Here is a 16484-nt window from a genome sequence, read left to right as displayed (position 1 = left end):
CTCCCCCTTCTCTGTCTCCCCCACTCTTTCTCTCTCCCCCTTTCTCTTTCTGTCCCCCTTTCTCTCATTCTCTTTCTCTCTCTGCCCCTCTTTCTCTTTCTCTCTCTCTCCCCCACTCTCTCTCTCTCATTCTCTTGCAGGGGGCCGATCTGGTGTCTGCAACGGAGAGCAAAAAAACCACCTCGGTATATTTGCGGCGTGTTTCCTGCCGACTCGGAGCGGTAAACAGCGTCTGGTTCGGGGAGCAGCCAGATTTTGCTCTCCATTACTCTCTCGGCTCCCTGCAAGCTCTCGTCTCTCAAGAAGCCCAACCAAAGTTTCCCGCGCCACTTCAGGGAGCGCTCCTCGAGAGACGAGAGCTTGCAGGGGGCCAAGAGAGCAATGGAGAGCAAAATCCGGCTGCTCCCCGAACCAGACGCTGTTTACCGCTCCGAGTCCCAAGCGACAGGAGATGAGGGCTGCCTTGTCCTGCAAATATGCCGGATTTTGCTCTCCATTGCAGACACTAGATCGTAATGCACCACCTGCAAAAATGCGAAAATTTCCAAATGTAGCCCTGCCCTCTTACAGCTCTCCTGATGTTCAACTGTTGTCTTTCAAGGAGGATACTTGGCCAGCTTCATGCTTGATGTCTCCCACCTTGGCAGCTTTAAGACTTGTGGACTTCAACTCCCAGAATTCTCCACAATTCCCCAGAATGGGCTAGGCGGGAGTTGAAGTCCAAACGTTGTAAAAGAGCCACAATTGCCCAGCCCTGGGTTAAGGTAGGCTGATGCCGCGCGGATGCGAGGCGGGGCAGGGCAAGGGGCGGGCAAGCCAGCAATTTAACAAATGGTTCGGTGTGCTGCGGGGCCAATAAATAACAAAAAAACACCGAACCGTTTGTTAAATTGCTGGCTTGCCCGCCCCATTTATTGGCAATAAATAGTAGTGTGGAGGGGCGGGGCAAGGGGCGGGGCGAGCCAGCAATTTAACAAAGGGTTCGGCCAAACCCCCTAGAACCCCCAGAATCCCACCACTGTCAGTAAGCCACACCCACATGTATCCTCCCTGTAAAGGTACAATATCAATGTTTGTCAATGTCTTTCAATGTTTTCCAATGTTTTTCATGGTTTTTACCTGTCAAAGGTGTGACATGTATATAATATAGGTATATAGAAACATGCCCGTAGTCGAATGCAACGTTGTGTCAAAATTTGAAAGCAATCGGTGAAGAACTTTCAGAGATGTGCGGTTATGTACAAACGGACATTTACATTTTTATTTATATAGATTAGCTGTTGTAAATCTTTTGTAAATTTTTTCGATATAATTCTTGTATCTTCTCATTTTAAAATCCATATTCAAAATAGCCTGGTTATAAATTTTATCCTCTTGTATCTCCATTGTTATGACAGCAATCTTAAGAGAAATATCTGAGTGTAGATATTCTTGAATTCTTCTAAAGTTAAAATACTCCTTTCCATTCTATACATGTGGGTCTCTTCACCTTTATAATCTTTTTCTGGTTGTTGCTATTGTCCAGCCTTCAAAATCTCCTTATTTTTTTTTTTAATCCACTGTTTCCCATGGCAAGATTTCTTACATTTATATTCAAAATCATCACATATTTCATTGAAAAGTTACGTACAAACAGCTGCTCTCACATCAATGGATTATTTGTATTACATCAGCCTGGACTTCTAAAATTTGTAATATCTGTACAATGTAGGTCAATTAACCCATATTGCATTATAAGTGGGAAAAAAAAAACCCTATATTTACCTTACTACAGAACATAATAAGATGACAGCTAAGTCTGTGATATTCCCAGGATCCAAATACCAAAGAAATTTTTCCCATAAGGAATAATGTACAGCTGACACTGATAAGTTTTAGCCTGTGCATTGAGTACCAAATAAATAATGAGTACTGGGACAACATTTTCACATCAAACTGCATTGATCATTACATTTGATGAGTTTCAAAGCAGTTGAGTACCAAGGTACCACTGTAGTAGGTTTATCCATCATCCTACACATTTCACACTCTGCAAACTGGGTGATTGTGCTTTATAAAACAAAATTAGTGGTTTATTTTGTTTGAACCTAGCCAATTTTTGCTTCCTTAGCAAACTAAGACTAAAGAAATGATGTTTTAATGCACTTGTTTACAATCCAAACTTGATTGCAGTCTCAGCTGCTTCTGCCAATAATTGCAGGATGATCTTATATTTTTGTTTTTCTGGGAAGGTGAACTTTCCTCAATCTCCTTGTACTTCTTAAATCAGGAAACCTTCCATTAGTCAATGTCTTTGCTTATGCATTAGAACAGATCATTACATGGATCACCTAAACAGGGTTTGGATTACACTTCATTAACTCCTCCCTTTTAAACAAAAGTGCTATATATTCCATCTGAGCTATTTAAAATAGTTCAGGCATATGCATTTTTTAAAACATTAAGCAACCATGCTGAAAAAAAAATCTGTTTTTGGCCAGATTGGCTTAGTATGTGTGTTTCAGAGATGTGAATATTTTGAAAACGTTACACAAAAGATGTGGTTCACCCATAATGGAAATGAGGACACCTCTCCTTTTGCCACAGCTTGTGAAATGACCCTCACAAATTGACTTTTATTACACAAAATGTTCTCCCCTTTTGAAAGGGCATGCAATAACGCTTCCTTCTAGGTGGATGCTACCTCACAGAAGGCTGTAATTTAGGTTTTATGCCACAGATGTCTGTTTGTAAAATTGCTTGTTTATATGAAAATGTCCCCCTCACTCTTCTCTGAGGTGTCTTGAATGCAAAAGAGTACTCTCGGCAGAGGGCCAGGCCCACAATAGGGAAGATGACAAAGCTTCTCCATTTTATCACTGCTGTAGTCCCAGTCAAATTGCCACCCCACCCCACTCCCTTCCTCCCTCGATGTGCTCTGAGTGCTAAGTTCCATGAGTGTTAAAGGTATTAACAAGAAATTGATTTTCTGTAGAAGGCGCAGCATAATGGAGTGCTTTAACTGGGATTGCAGAGAAGTCTATGGGAGTGTCCATCTCCACAGGCAATGATTACTAATTCTTATTTCTGACTCATAATAGCCTCAATCTAATCACAAACCTGTAGCTAACAGAATGTTAAAACCTGCACATCTTTGAGACAAAAGACACATGAATATATTTATAAATATATTGTACACATTTACCCTTCTACCAGATTGCATTCAAATACTTTTTAAAATGCTTTTACACATGTTCACGCTCACATGTAAATCATTTAAGAAATGCTATATCAAAGGTGTAATTTGAATAAAGTGACATTCCAGATTTAAAGTTCTGGACAGAACATTCATGTTACTACAAACAGGATTCTTTTTCATGAAGATAATCTAGAACAGCCTGGATTACAAATACTGGATTATGATCTCCCTCATCCCCAGCTAGCACTTATTTATTTAATTCTATTTATGCACAGGCAGGGTCCAACTGACTCTGAAGAGCTCAGAATATAATACCCTAAAGCCAATGCAAATCAAAGCAAGTTGGGATGTGAAAACAAGATAGAGATAAAAACAAAATTAACAAGCATGCCCAACAAATGACCTCATCCATCTGACCTCATGCCATGTAAGGTTTTATAATTACACATGCCCATCACTGCCTGAACCACTGCATTCTGGACTAGTTGAAACCTCCAAGTGATTTTCCAGGGTAGCCCCATGTAAAGCACATTGCAAACTTGAGACTGCAGTGGCTGAGACCTAAAGTGTCTAGAGCAGGGATGTCAAACTTGATTTCATTGAAGGCCGCACCAGGATTGTGTTTGACCTTGGGGGTATGGAGGCGTGGCTCGATGTCACTTGTGTTGTGGGGGTGGCCCGAGTACTCTGCCAATGAAAATGGGCTCCTGAGGTCCGTTTTCGGCTGCAATGGCCTCCTGCAACCCTCCCAATGAAAACAGAGCTCTGTTTTTGTTGGCAGATGCACCGCAGGCTGGTCCTTTGCTGTTTCTGGCCCCACAGGCCAGATCTAAGCACTTCACGGGCTGGATCTGCCCCCCAGGCCTTGAGTTTGACAGCCCTGGTCTAGAGCATGAGTGGCATGAGCCCCCCCCCCAGTCCAGGAAGGAGATGACTGGTACACAAAAGAAATCTATGCAAAGGGCTTCTTGGCCATATCTGCCATTTGCTCTTTGAGCAGGAGCTGCGAGTCCAAGAAACCCCCAAATTCTATACCACTCTTAAGTGAGGAAGTGCTACCCCATCCAAGAATATGGATGAAGAGTCATCACATTCAGGGAGGAATAATATCTACACAATATCTGATTCTTGGTAGGATTTGTTTGGAATGGGTTCCTCCCAGTGGTGGGATTCAAATTTTTTTACTACTGGTTCTGTGTGCATGGCTTGGTGGGCATGGCATGGCTTGATGCATGGCAGGGGAAGATACTGTAAAATCCCCATTTCCTCTCGATCAACTGGGACTCGGGAGGCAGAGAATAGATGGGGTGGGGCCAGTCAGAAGTGGCATTTACTGGTTCTCCGAACTACTCAAAATTTCCTCTACCAGTTCTCAGAACTGGTCAGAACTTGCTGAATACTACCTCTGGCTCCTCCCCAGGCAACAGGCCCTCACTGGGGCAGGACCAGAGGTGGGTTTCAGCAGGTTCTGACCAGCAGAAATTTTGAGTAGTTCAGAGAACTGGTAGTAAAAATTCTGACTGGCCCTGCCCCCATCTATTCTCTGCCTCCCAAGTCCCAGCTGATCAGGAGGAAATGGGGATTTTGCAGTAACCTTCCCCTGGATTGGGGAGGGAATGGAGGTTTTACAGTATCCTTCCACTGGAGTGGGGTGGGAATGGAGATTTTACAGTATCCCTCCCCTGCCATGCCCACCAAGCCACACCCACAGAACCGGTAGTAAAAAAATTTGAAACCTATCACTGGGCAGAACCTCAATAGCCTCACTTGGCTGAAAGAAAAAATAGGGTACTATCAGTTTACTGGTGATATCAAACTCCAAATTAATGAATAACTCGACCCAGCAAATTTGTGTTCATATTAAGCAGGATGGGAGAAAATGTTGAGAACAATGGGTTCACTTAACAATCATCACAAAACAATGTTGTAAAGTTTGGGTTGGTCACTTGATGACCTGCTTAATGACAGACACAACTTAAAAGGGTAAGTACAGCCATAACTGAATTGAACTTCCACAGCTAATTGTAGACCTGAAACTAACATTGTCAAATCTTTGGAAATATGTCAGGCTGCAGCAGTTAATATTGCATGTTTGTTTGTTTGTTTGTTTGTTTGTTTGTTTGTTCAATTTCTATGGCCACCCATCCCAGTCAATGATTCTGAGTGGCTTACAATTCATAAAACACATCATAATTAAAATTCTATTTTTTTAGGGGAAAAAACAATAAAAACTTTAAATATATGTTTATGTTAAATATATATGTGGGTTTGTGTGTACTCACATGCATGTTGGTATAACATAAAACCTTCATACATCTTGATAATCTTAATGCCATTTCCTGAATGTCAGCCAGAAAGTGTGGTAGAGAAGTCAACAGAGGGCATGGGAAAAGAAATCAGCCTGATACAATTTCATCAAACATGCTGTCTTGCTTTCCTTGAACTTTTGTGAGATTCAGAATTGTCTTTTAAAGGACAGCAGTGTAATAGTGCTAATACCTTAGAGGCTCCAGTAAGTAGAATAGGTGGTTACAGTACACTCTGTTAAATAGATATCCTATTGAGGGCAACAGAAGTTTAATCTTATCCACAGACAGATTTAATTGACTATCATGAAACATCTATAGTTCTCTTGACCTTGATCCAAGGCGTAGCAAGGACTATGAGTCTGGCACTTTATAAGGTAGGATGGATTAGTTTGTTACTGGTCTCACTTGTTATCTCTCCATCTGTTGTTACAAAGACTTAGTTTGGTACATCCTCTGTTCTTTGCACAACCTTTGTCATGGGAATGAAATAGACTGACAATCAGCAAGACTGGGGAATGTGATACAAAGCAATCTCTAGACAAAAACATTATTTATCTAAAGAAGAAAAACTAACCTGAATCTAAGCTGCTATCACTCCTTGACAAAATTTTATTTCACAGGGGCAGGGCAAGAAAAGCAAGAACTTAAATTCCATTGCATGTTTGCAACAGATAAAGAATCTGTTTAAGTCAAGCTATTGATAGGGGAGGAAAAGCCTCCTTCATTTCAGAGCCTAAATTGCACCAAAGTTTATCATTCTTTGAATCTGTGAGTCTTAGAAAATGAAAAATTCTCTACTTATAGTGCAGGAACAACCTTAGCAGTAAAACTATTAGGTCTAATGGTTTCAGGAAAAAAGAAAAAAATGTTTCAAAGTTATGTGTAAGAAAGCTTTCTTCTCCCCTCTTTGGGAAAACATTAAATTGTTGTCTAAATTCTTGTTATTACTAGTATCTTATGCATTTTAAGAATAAGCTGTCAGCAAGTGACATTTTTCAGGCCTATCTTGTAATTCTTTGTACATTTTTGGCTGACATGCAGGACATCTCAAATTTCCTCTTGTCAAGAGATGTAGCTTAGAAGGTCCACAATTCATTACAGATTTAGGCAGGGAAAAATGTGATAACACTATTACTTTAACATGCGGGACATGTTTGGCAACTACAATTGGTAGGAATTTTACTAGTGATGTTGACTAGCAAAGTTGAACTTTGTCTTATAGTTGCCTTGAGAAATTACATTAACCTGGAATCAATAAATTAATATCATAATCTAAGATCTAAAGTGGGTTTATGAATCTTGGCTCGCATTGTTTATTGATTTATTTAAAAGATGTGCATGGTCACACATCTTACACAATATAACCTTAGCACTTGATTGACTGATTATGTGCCATCCAGTTGTGGTCAAATCTTAGTGACCACTTTCCCACCCCTACTAAAAAAATCTACCAAATTAAAAATCATAATTAAACTGAGTATTCCAAGGATGATCCTGGGAAGCACAGGACCTAATCAATGAAGCTGATTTGTGACTAGTGTTTTCTCCTATCTTGTCACACTCTCTCTAAATTCAATCTGATAGCAAGCTCTTTTCTCAATCCATTCCTCAATTCCAATCTATTCCTCAATTCTTATAATTCCAATCTGCCTAGCTTCCAGCAAGTCTGCTTTGGAAGATAACATGTAGACAGATCATAGATGTAGACCCTCCTTGTTAACAGTCACTGCTTCAACAGATGCATTCACACAACTTCATTTGAAAAGTATCTCTATTCCCTTTTCACTTGCATTTTTCTTCATAAATTCTCTCTGACAACCTAACCTTCTCATTTCCTGTTTCCTACTTATTGTTAAATCTGTTCTGCTTGTTCATTAATCCTGGGGTGGTGAAAAAGACCAGGTGCCTCCAGGTGGAGGCAGAAGATTTTGAACAAGATGAGAAACTGAGAGCTGGTCTTCACCAACAGAATTTGGAATTCAGGATGTCAGAAAGTCTGATTGATCAAAGATGAGTCTCCCAAAGGTTTTAGATTTTCCTTAGAGTTATTTTTATATATTTCTCCCACCACTGACATTGTTAAGAAACAGTGATACTGTAAGGTGGAGGTTCTATAGTTTTGGAATTTTTGGTGAAAAGTTAGACTTGACTTCTTTATTATTAAATGGATTGATTAAACTTTTATGATCAACATGGCTTTTCAGTGGTTTTAAATATCTTCATTTTCTTCTCTGCTTTTAGGATAGTTCTAATCTTGCTGTTAGTTTAAAGAAATGTGTGTAACTCAATTTTGATGTTTTTTTTCTGGGCCAAATAACTCAGAGATAACTTTACAAATAATAAGTAAATAAAGTATTTCAGTTCTGTTACTTTATGAGAAGGAAGAAAACAGGGCACTACCTTATGCAACCCTCTTCTCTTTTTTATATAATAGAATAGGAAAAGAAAAAAATGTCCAAGAACATGAAAATCAAGAAATCCAGTGAAAAGCCCTTGGGATTTTCTGGCAGTAAAACAAGACTTACTTCCCTAGTATTTTAGGTACTTTTGTGGAGCATATCCTAATTTGACACACTGCTACAGGACAGCTGTGCTCCAACTTGGTATCTTCAAGATGCATTGGATCTGAATTGTCACCATCCACAGCCAGTAGAATCAATGGCTGTATTTTAATGACTGTAGATGATCATCCAAGTAATCTGGAAGGCATTAGTTGGAGAGAGGCTGCTTTACGGCATTATAGGACAGCTGCACTCTCAGATTCTGCTCAGTGGTTATTCTATAGTGAACCCTGATTCCAGGCACATAAATACAGAAAGGCAGTAGCAGGGTATGGGTCTTTTACTTTAAATGGTTAGTTTCCCTCTTTCTCTCCTTTCATTCCTCTCTTCCCCCCCCCCTTCTTTCACTTTTTAAGAATTCTTTTTAAAAATGTGTTCCTCATCTTTTCTTTCTTGCAAAACTTGGATGATCAATTATTCAATACATTTGTCCCAGGTTGGTGCTCTTAAACATGAGTTGTCTCCAAAATTAAATTAAATACATTTCTCTTTGAATCAACTTGAGTCCCTTGGAGTTTTATTTCTTTTTAATTTCCCTGCAAGGAGCTTCTCTGAAATGTTTGCAACCTCATACCTATAGTACTTGCATGTGAGGGGGTGAGTTCTCGTTTTGCTTTATTTATTTCAAGGCTTGTTTCTGCTTCCCCCCCCTCCTTCCTTTATTTGGGAGTTCTGCTTTCCTTCCTGCAGAGTAGCAGTGTCCTCAGAAACAACTGATCTGAATAATTACAAAAATAATGTATTATACAGACCAATCTAATGTTACCTAAGAGGATTGATAAAGGTTAACTGCCCGTGCCATATCACAGTGGCTTGTTTGGAAGCTTTTTGACAACCTTATATTATAGTTATAAGAGTGAATGATAGCCTCACTTAGAAGGAACCTAAAACGAACAGTTTATATGTAAGGCTGAGCTGAGGATTTAATGCACAGTTGGCTGTGAATTGTGAAACCAGCTAGGGCTTGGGGAAAACACTTTTCCCCCCTTTTAACAGTTTTTATATGATCCCATGCTGATCTCAACGTAATTCCTGAAGGCATTTTTAGACATTAAAAATCATACGTGTGTCACAGCATTTTAAAGTTATACTCATGCTTCTGAATCCAGAGATCGGTGAACAAAAGTAAGGTTTTAAAATATATTCTGGGGCAAAAAAACCCCAGCTTTTTCTGTTGGTATTGCTTAGCTTCTTAATGATATTCTATCTTAACCATTCTTGGAAATTTTGGATCTAAACCAGTGTTTCTCAACCTTGGTAGCTTGAAGATGGGTGGACTTCAACTCCCAGAATCCCCCAGCCAGCGCTGCTACCAAGGTTGAGAAACACTGATCTAAAAGCTATAGAATGGAACATCACGTGTTTTGAATGGCTTATTCTAGTAACAATGAGTACAATAAGATGGGTGACAAACTGTGGGTGTGTATTGAGCTATATATGTACTAGCCTTCTTCAAAATATTGTCTTCTTTTTTTAAAAAAAAAGTGTACTTCACTGTTAAGCAACTAGGACAGACGTGACAGGACTCAGTAGAATGAGCAGGAGGGTTAGGACATACATATTACTGCCTGAATATGGCAGATCTTTTCATTAAAAAAGGTATAAAGTTCAATACCTTCTAAATGCAGCATGAATGGGGATCCAAAAATTTCCATTCCCTTAATACATCCATTAGTGGTGGTGATGGTGATAATAATGTTGATGATGACCTGGATATTTTGAGGGCTTGTTATCTATTGTTTTTAAAAATTTATACCAGCCTTCTCTAAGTGAATGCCTTTTAGTGCTCATTAAATGGATGCATTTGTATTTTAAAGGCTATAATTTTGGTTCACTGAAAACCCGGTAGTGGGAATTTTGGATTTGGATGACATAATAAGACTGGTTAAAGAAATGCAGGTCACGGAGTATAATATGGTTGTGCATTCATTAACTGAATTGTTTAGCTTAAGGATGCATGTAAACATAGTAAGTATTTCACATAGGCAGAAAATGTTTACAAAACATCACTAGTAAAATGGGGTGGCAGATTGCAAGTATTGGTTTTAGGGAAGGTTGGTGTAAATATTTTAAAAATTAGAAAGCAAACCCTGGAAAGGGAAATCAATTTTCACGTGGACTGGAACGATGGGAAGGAGTATGCATGGAGATATGAAGGACAGCTGTAGCTACATTTGCCGGAATGCAAGTACCCCTCTGCATGATATGGGATGAGACCAGTGGTGGGATTCAAATAATTTAACAACCGGTTCTCTGCCCTAATGATTTCTTCCAACAACCAGTTCACCAAACTGCTCAGAAAGTTAACAACTAGTTCTCCCGAAGTGGTGCAAACTGGCTGAATCCCACTACTGGATAAGACCCTGGTGTCTTAGATTTCAAAGAGAGGAGGACTATATATTTCCATCACATAAATATATCAAAGTTGGTGGGATTCAGGGATGAGGCAACCCTTTTGTTATCCAGTGCAAAGCCCCTGACATGATAATCTGTAGTTACAGCTATATATTCTCTTCCTGGTATTTTAATGTCGCAGCAATTATACAATGTAAAATGGTGATTCGAAGAGGATCAATTTCATGATGGGGTTTGAACCTAGATATCTCCAGTCCTAGTTCAACACTTTAATAGTTAATTACATCATACTAATTCTCTGGGTTGTCAAGAGGACTTTTGCAATACAAAATCAGTTGAAGTATGTTCTAAATGGTAATGATTTCCTGTCTTGGAAAGAAGATCCTGAACTGGATTGGCCAGGATGAACAGGTCTTTTCAGCCGTTTTACTACAACTACTAGCAGGCAGGTCATTCTCATTTGCTGTACTTCATCTTAATATTATAGTATAGTTTATTAGTAATATACTATAGTATATTATAGTATATTAATATTATATTATACAGTGCATTGAGCAATTTTGAGGATCCAGTTGACAATGTTTCCCATTTCCATATAATGTAGGTGAGGTCATTTTCAATCTTTTTAATTCCCTGTTTTTATGCAGTTTACCAGGTGGAATGGAGTTATCATGCAGAAAGGAAGGCTAGGATTTTATTAGCTACTTCACAGCTACTAATAGAAACTGTAAAGTATAATGGACATAAATAAGTTCAATAAAAGTAGCACAATGGATAAATTACTACGCAATCTCATTAAAAGTAAATTTTACTGAGGTTTTTTTGCCATGCAAGCAATGATTTTTTTTCTTAGTCTGACAGCAAATTTGTTTTTGTCCAATGGTAAAGAGAAATAAGCATCAATATAAGGAGAATTAACATATCCAGTCAGTTCAAATTATTGGGGATAGGCATGGAAGTTTCATGCTATGAAGTTATGATCACCAACATTCCCATTTTACTTCCAGAAAAAATGATTATAGTGGCCACAGACTTAGATGGTTTCAAAAACAGATTAAATATATTCAAAGAAGATAGTGCTATAAGCATGAAACTGCCATGTTTAAAACCGTTTCCTGTGAAGAAGAGATTAAACAGATTAAAAAGCCAATAATTGAACTACAAGTTCCAAATCTGGCATAAAAAGAAGAATTTAATGACAACAGCATTGTGAGAAATGTGTGCTTGATAAAATCATTCTCCAAGCTGACACCCCCCCAAATTTACAAAACTTGATTTAGAATCCTTAATTGGTTTCATATCATTAGATTCTCCCTGTGTAGGTGTATATGATTACATGAGTTTTTATGATTCTTTGGCATAGGAATATTTTATTTTGTTTAGGTATGGTATGACTATAAACTACTCAGAAACAGTTGATGACTGGAATAGTATATAAATCTAATAAGATTTTCCCCCCCATTTGGATGAAATGGGAAACCATAGTTAACTGAACATGTCTCATTCTGAGTATCCATGTGACAGATGGAATAAAGTGGCAGCATTCACAGCTCATCTTGCAAAGCTAAAATATAATTGTCCAGATGTGGTTGATGGCACAGTTTGTTGCCCTCAGACCTTGCTGTGTGGTTTTCCTGAAAAATCTGGCTTGCAATAGTTGAAAACAAGATTGCTAATTTATATGAATCTTCATCAAATGACCTTTTTAAATATGCTTAAAGTGAAGCCATGGTACAATTTGAATCTGCAAGGTATTTTGTGGTAGAGCAGAGTTGAGAGGAATTTTTATTTCACTGTAATTAAAATACGCTAGATTATAATTTTACACTACTAAAACTGTAAAAAGACTGTAAATTTAAGCCTATAAAGTTTAAATTAAAACATGTACAGGGCCACCTTAGCATTGCTTAAAAATGAAAAACAAATTAGATGCAAGAGCGGGACTACATCATAAGAAGTGGGGTCAAATATCAGTTATAGCCATTGCACTCTATTATTGGAAGACAGTTGACCTGCCCCCGTACTAGATGTTATCTGTATTTATTTATTTACTTATTTGTTACATGTCTATTACCCATCTCACCTAAACAATTTTGGGTCTTATAATAAAAATATATCATAGTATAAAAGCATAAATAAGAACAAAGTTAAAAAAAATTAAAAGGTAAAGTTACAGAATGAAAAGTTAAAAAGTTAGAAAGGTAAAAAGAACATTCCCACAGTTGGATATCATTCTAACACATCCCAATTGGTAGAGGTAGGTCTTAATGCTCTTTCTGAAGGCCAGAGTTTTTCACCCATATGATTGATGAAAATAATCCAATTTTCCATTTTAGAAACACATAAGACTATAAGCTAACATGTGAATGAGTTTAACTAGTTAAATGAATTTTGGGGGGTTAGTTTGTAATTCTGTATGTCATTAGGACACAGATACTGTTATCAGTATTGGCAGAAGGTAAACTGAATTTTTGTTACAGTGATACATCAGAATACATTTTAAAAAACTTTCTTTCTCAAAGCAACATCTCAATATTACTTTATTGGAAGACATAGGTTTCATTGTATCATCCCTTTGGTTTAATGTAGGTGGACTTTCCTGACCACATATCTTTTGATGTGTTAGATACTCAGCTTCAATCAAAACAGATCATTGCAGAAGGCTGATTTAATCTTACTCCTATTTTTTTTTGAAAATCCATTGGAATAATTCTTCTTTCTATAGTTTATAGATACCTGTCATTCAGGATTCAGACAAGGTTCCAAGTCCAATAAAAGCAATCAAAATTTAGGAGATGGTGACCGAGTTAACAAATGAAAATATTGTAGGGTGGAATAAAATTTAGCCCCATGACCTAATTTCATACACTTGTTTCTCTTGTTCAAGCAATCTGTTCAGACTTTTGTCAAGATATAATTATCCATTCCTTACAGCTTGCTACTTGGAAGAGATAGGAAGTGTGTCAGACAATGAGTATTTCTAATATGTTTTGGCTCTGCTTTCACCTAGTGCTTCCTCTCCTCTCCTCTCCTCCTTTCCTGTGACTGCCTGCACATGTCCTGAGTTTTGATGATATGGTGATTTGCCATTGCTTCCTTCCTAAGGCTGAGAACAAGCAACTCGTCCAAGGTCACCCAGCTAGCTTTGTGCCTAAGAAAAGACTAGATCTCACAGTCTCCTAGTGTAGCTTCCTGCCTTAACTACTACAATAAACTGGTTGTCCATGTCTTACTTTTTAAAGCTTTCTCTTATCTTATTCAAGTATATGCTGTTGTCCTTGAAGGAACGTGTCAGATTTTAAACTCTTTACAGTTATTACTCTCATATCCCTAGACAGATTCAATCCCACATTCAAGAACTATAGAAGAGATGAAGCTTAACAAATTTATGTGGTTTATTTGAAGATGAGAGAAGGCATATCTGCCTAGAAAATTTGCCAGGGGAAGAATCAAACCAGGTTTTAAAACTGAAGCCTTTTCCTTTGGCATTGGTCACCCATCCCCCACCCTCATTCTTAAGACTGGAATGCACTTTTTGCATGTTTATATAATTGCTCTTTCTGAGCAAGGCTACTTCCCACTTCACCAACTTCAACCCTTATAGATGTCAGACTTCTTTGGTAACATAGCATCACTTGCTTGAATTGGGCGGGTATAGAAATTGACTGACTGACTGACTGATTTGGATTACATAACATTTCTTTAATACCCCATGAAAAAAATGCATTCAAAAGTTAATTGTCTGCAAATTTAGGGTACCACTATGTCTCTGTGGTTGTTAACACTGCAATACAACATTAAAAAAAATATTTCTTTAAAAAGGACAATTAAAAGGGAAGATTACATTTATTAAAGATAGCGCCAAAACAAGGTAGTATCATTTGTATAAAGAACCTGCTGCTTTATAAAACAAATATTGAGCACTTCAAAACCTGGCATGCTTTTTAAAAACTTTCTATTTATTTATTTTTGATTCAAATGTGAACGGGTAATGATTTCACCCACCATTTGCTGCACTGCTAGAAAGCCAACTGTTATGAAATGGTGTGCATCTCTGTGCAGTGAATGAGCAATGCATTGTTTTTTTCTTTTCCATCTACCAATGGAATGGCTCATTGTTGCTCTGCCTTGGCTTAGCTATATTGTTTGTATATAATTCACTCTTTCAGACATGTTTATTTCTATTTCTTAGTTGCATGCTTTTAAAATCTTTCTGACATTTCTGTTAAACATGCATTATACCTGTACAATTAAACGTTCAAGACAATTGATGACAATAATTCTTTAGTTCTTTCAACAAGAAAACAGAAGGTAGACTCTTATTGAATAGAAAGGGGAAAGACCAAATCAGTCAAGAGGGAACTTTAAATATCTTAACTGAAAAAGTGGCTAAAGCTACATCTGTGACACATAAGAAAACTAATTTATACATGTATGCATCAGTAGTGGGTTTTACTTACCTCTGCTACTGGTTTGGAACTATGAGCATGTACGTGTGCAGAGCGTCCGTGATGATGTCCAGGTGAATGGGCGGAGCCTCCCGCCGCTGCTGCTACTGGTTCGCCTGAAGTTCGCCACCACTGGTATGCATTATCAGTAAATTACATTTTATTCCATGGCTCCAGTTTCAATTCATTAAAGCTGTTTTAATAATAGTTACATCTGCAGTATTTAGTTCTTGATAAGTTTACATATGCAAATCATCACTTAATGCTGCACTCTTGAGGGTTTATTGTACATATATAATTTTGCTTTGTTTCTTTTTCGGGTTTGTTTAAAACAAAATGAATACTGACAACATATATCATTGCATGTACTCTGGATCAAAAGGAAAAGTGAAAAATCGACCCCAGGAAATGAGATTCTGAAAGCTTTGTTTCTTTTCTGTATAACATTTTATTTATTTAAGTTTCTGTGCATGTATGTGCATTTCAATGTGCAAATATATGTACATACTGTATATATGTATAAATGGCAGTCTATCCTATATATAAAATCTGGACAAACTACAATGAACAAAACAACGTTTGCATGCAGCAGATTTTTCTGTACTTTCACTCATAAATTCTAAATTCCAAAGCAGACTGCAATGAAAGAAATTTTTCTAATACACAGCGATAGTTGGAAGAGCTCTCAAAGCTTGGACAATGTTAAAGATCACATAAATATAATAATAGCTAGATTTTTCTGCTTCCTTAGAGGGAGAACAAGTCCCTTACTTGGGGAGAAAAAGTTGAAAGAAGACAATTATCTCTGACTTGAGCAAGACAGCTTTCAGTGAAAGGTGAGCACTGTACTTCTTAAAGCTTGAAATTCTAAAGGTAAACTAGGGCAATATGGAAAATCAAAGATGGGTAGTTCTCCATTTATGACTTGAGCCCAAAATTTATATTGCTAAGTGGAACATTTGTTAGGTGATTTTTCCCCCATTTTACCACTTTTCTTGCCACAGTTGTTAAGTGAATCACTGCAGTTGTTCAGTTAGTAACAAGGTTGTTAAGTGAACTGGCTTGTCCATTGAGTTGGCTTGTCAGAAGAAGATCACAAAAGCTGATCACATGACCCCAGGACATTGCAACTGTCATAAATATGAATCAATTGCCAAGCATATGAATTTTGATCATGTAACTATGGGGATGCTGCACTGGTCACAAGTCTGAAAAACAGTCATAAGTTACTTTTTCAGTGCCATTGTAACTTTGAATGGTCACTAAATGAACTGTTGTAAATTGAGGACTACCTGTACTGAAAACTAAGTTACAAATTATTGTAGCAGTGATTATGAGAGGGGTCTTGGAATCTTAGTGGACAACCAGCTAAATATGAGCCAGCAGTGTGCATCGGCAGCCAAAAAGACAGTGCAATCCTAAATTGCATTAACTGAGGGATACAATCAAGATCAAGTGAGGCACTAATACCATTCTATAAATCCCTAGTAAGACTACATCTAGAATACTTCATCCAGTTTTGGTCACCACACTATAAAAAAGATGTTGAGACTCTAGAAAAAGTGCAGAGGAGAGCAACCAGGATGATTAGGGGACTGGAGACTAAAACATATGAAGAATGGTTACAGGAACT

At 37.7% G+C, this 16484-nt stretch overlaps 1 long non-coding RNA gene across 1 annotated transcript in view; it reads left to right on the top strand.

Moving 5' to 3' along the window:
• Nucleotides 1–15674, top strand: part of LOC117664380 (uncharacterized) — a 138506-nt gene extending 122832 nt beyond the window's left edge. Inside the window, exon 4 of the long non-coding RNA XR_004591019.3 lies at nt 15603–15674. This is a non-coding gene — a long non-coding RNA (uncharacterized LOC117664380). The remainder of the gene's footprint in view (nt 1–15602) is intronic.
• Nucleotides 15675–16484: the final 810 nt, after the last annotated feature.

The sequence above is a fragment of the Pantherophis guttatus genome, chromosome 3, assembly GCF_059756535.1.
Source record: "Pantherophis guttatus breed Tessera chromosome 3, ASM5975653v1, whole genome shotgun sequence".
In the NCBI taxonomy this organism is placed as follows: domain Eukaryota; kingdom Metazoa; phylum Chordata; class Lepidosauria; order Squamata; family Colubridae; genus Pantherophis; species Pantherophis guttatus.
The sequence above is the reverse complement of the archived record's forward strand: the minus strand, read 5'-3'. Positions and strand labels throughout refer to the sequence as shown.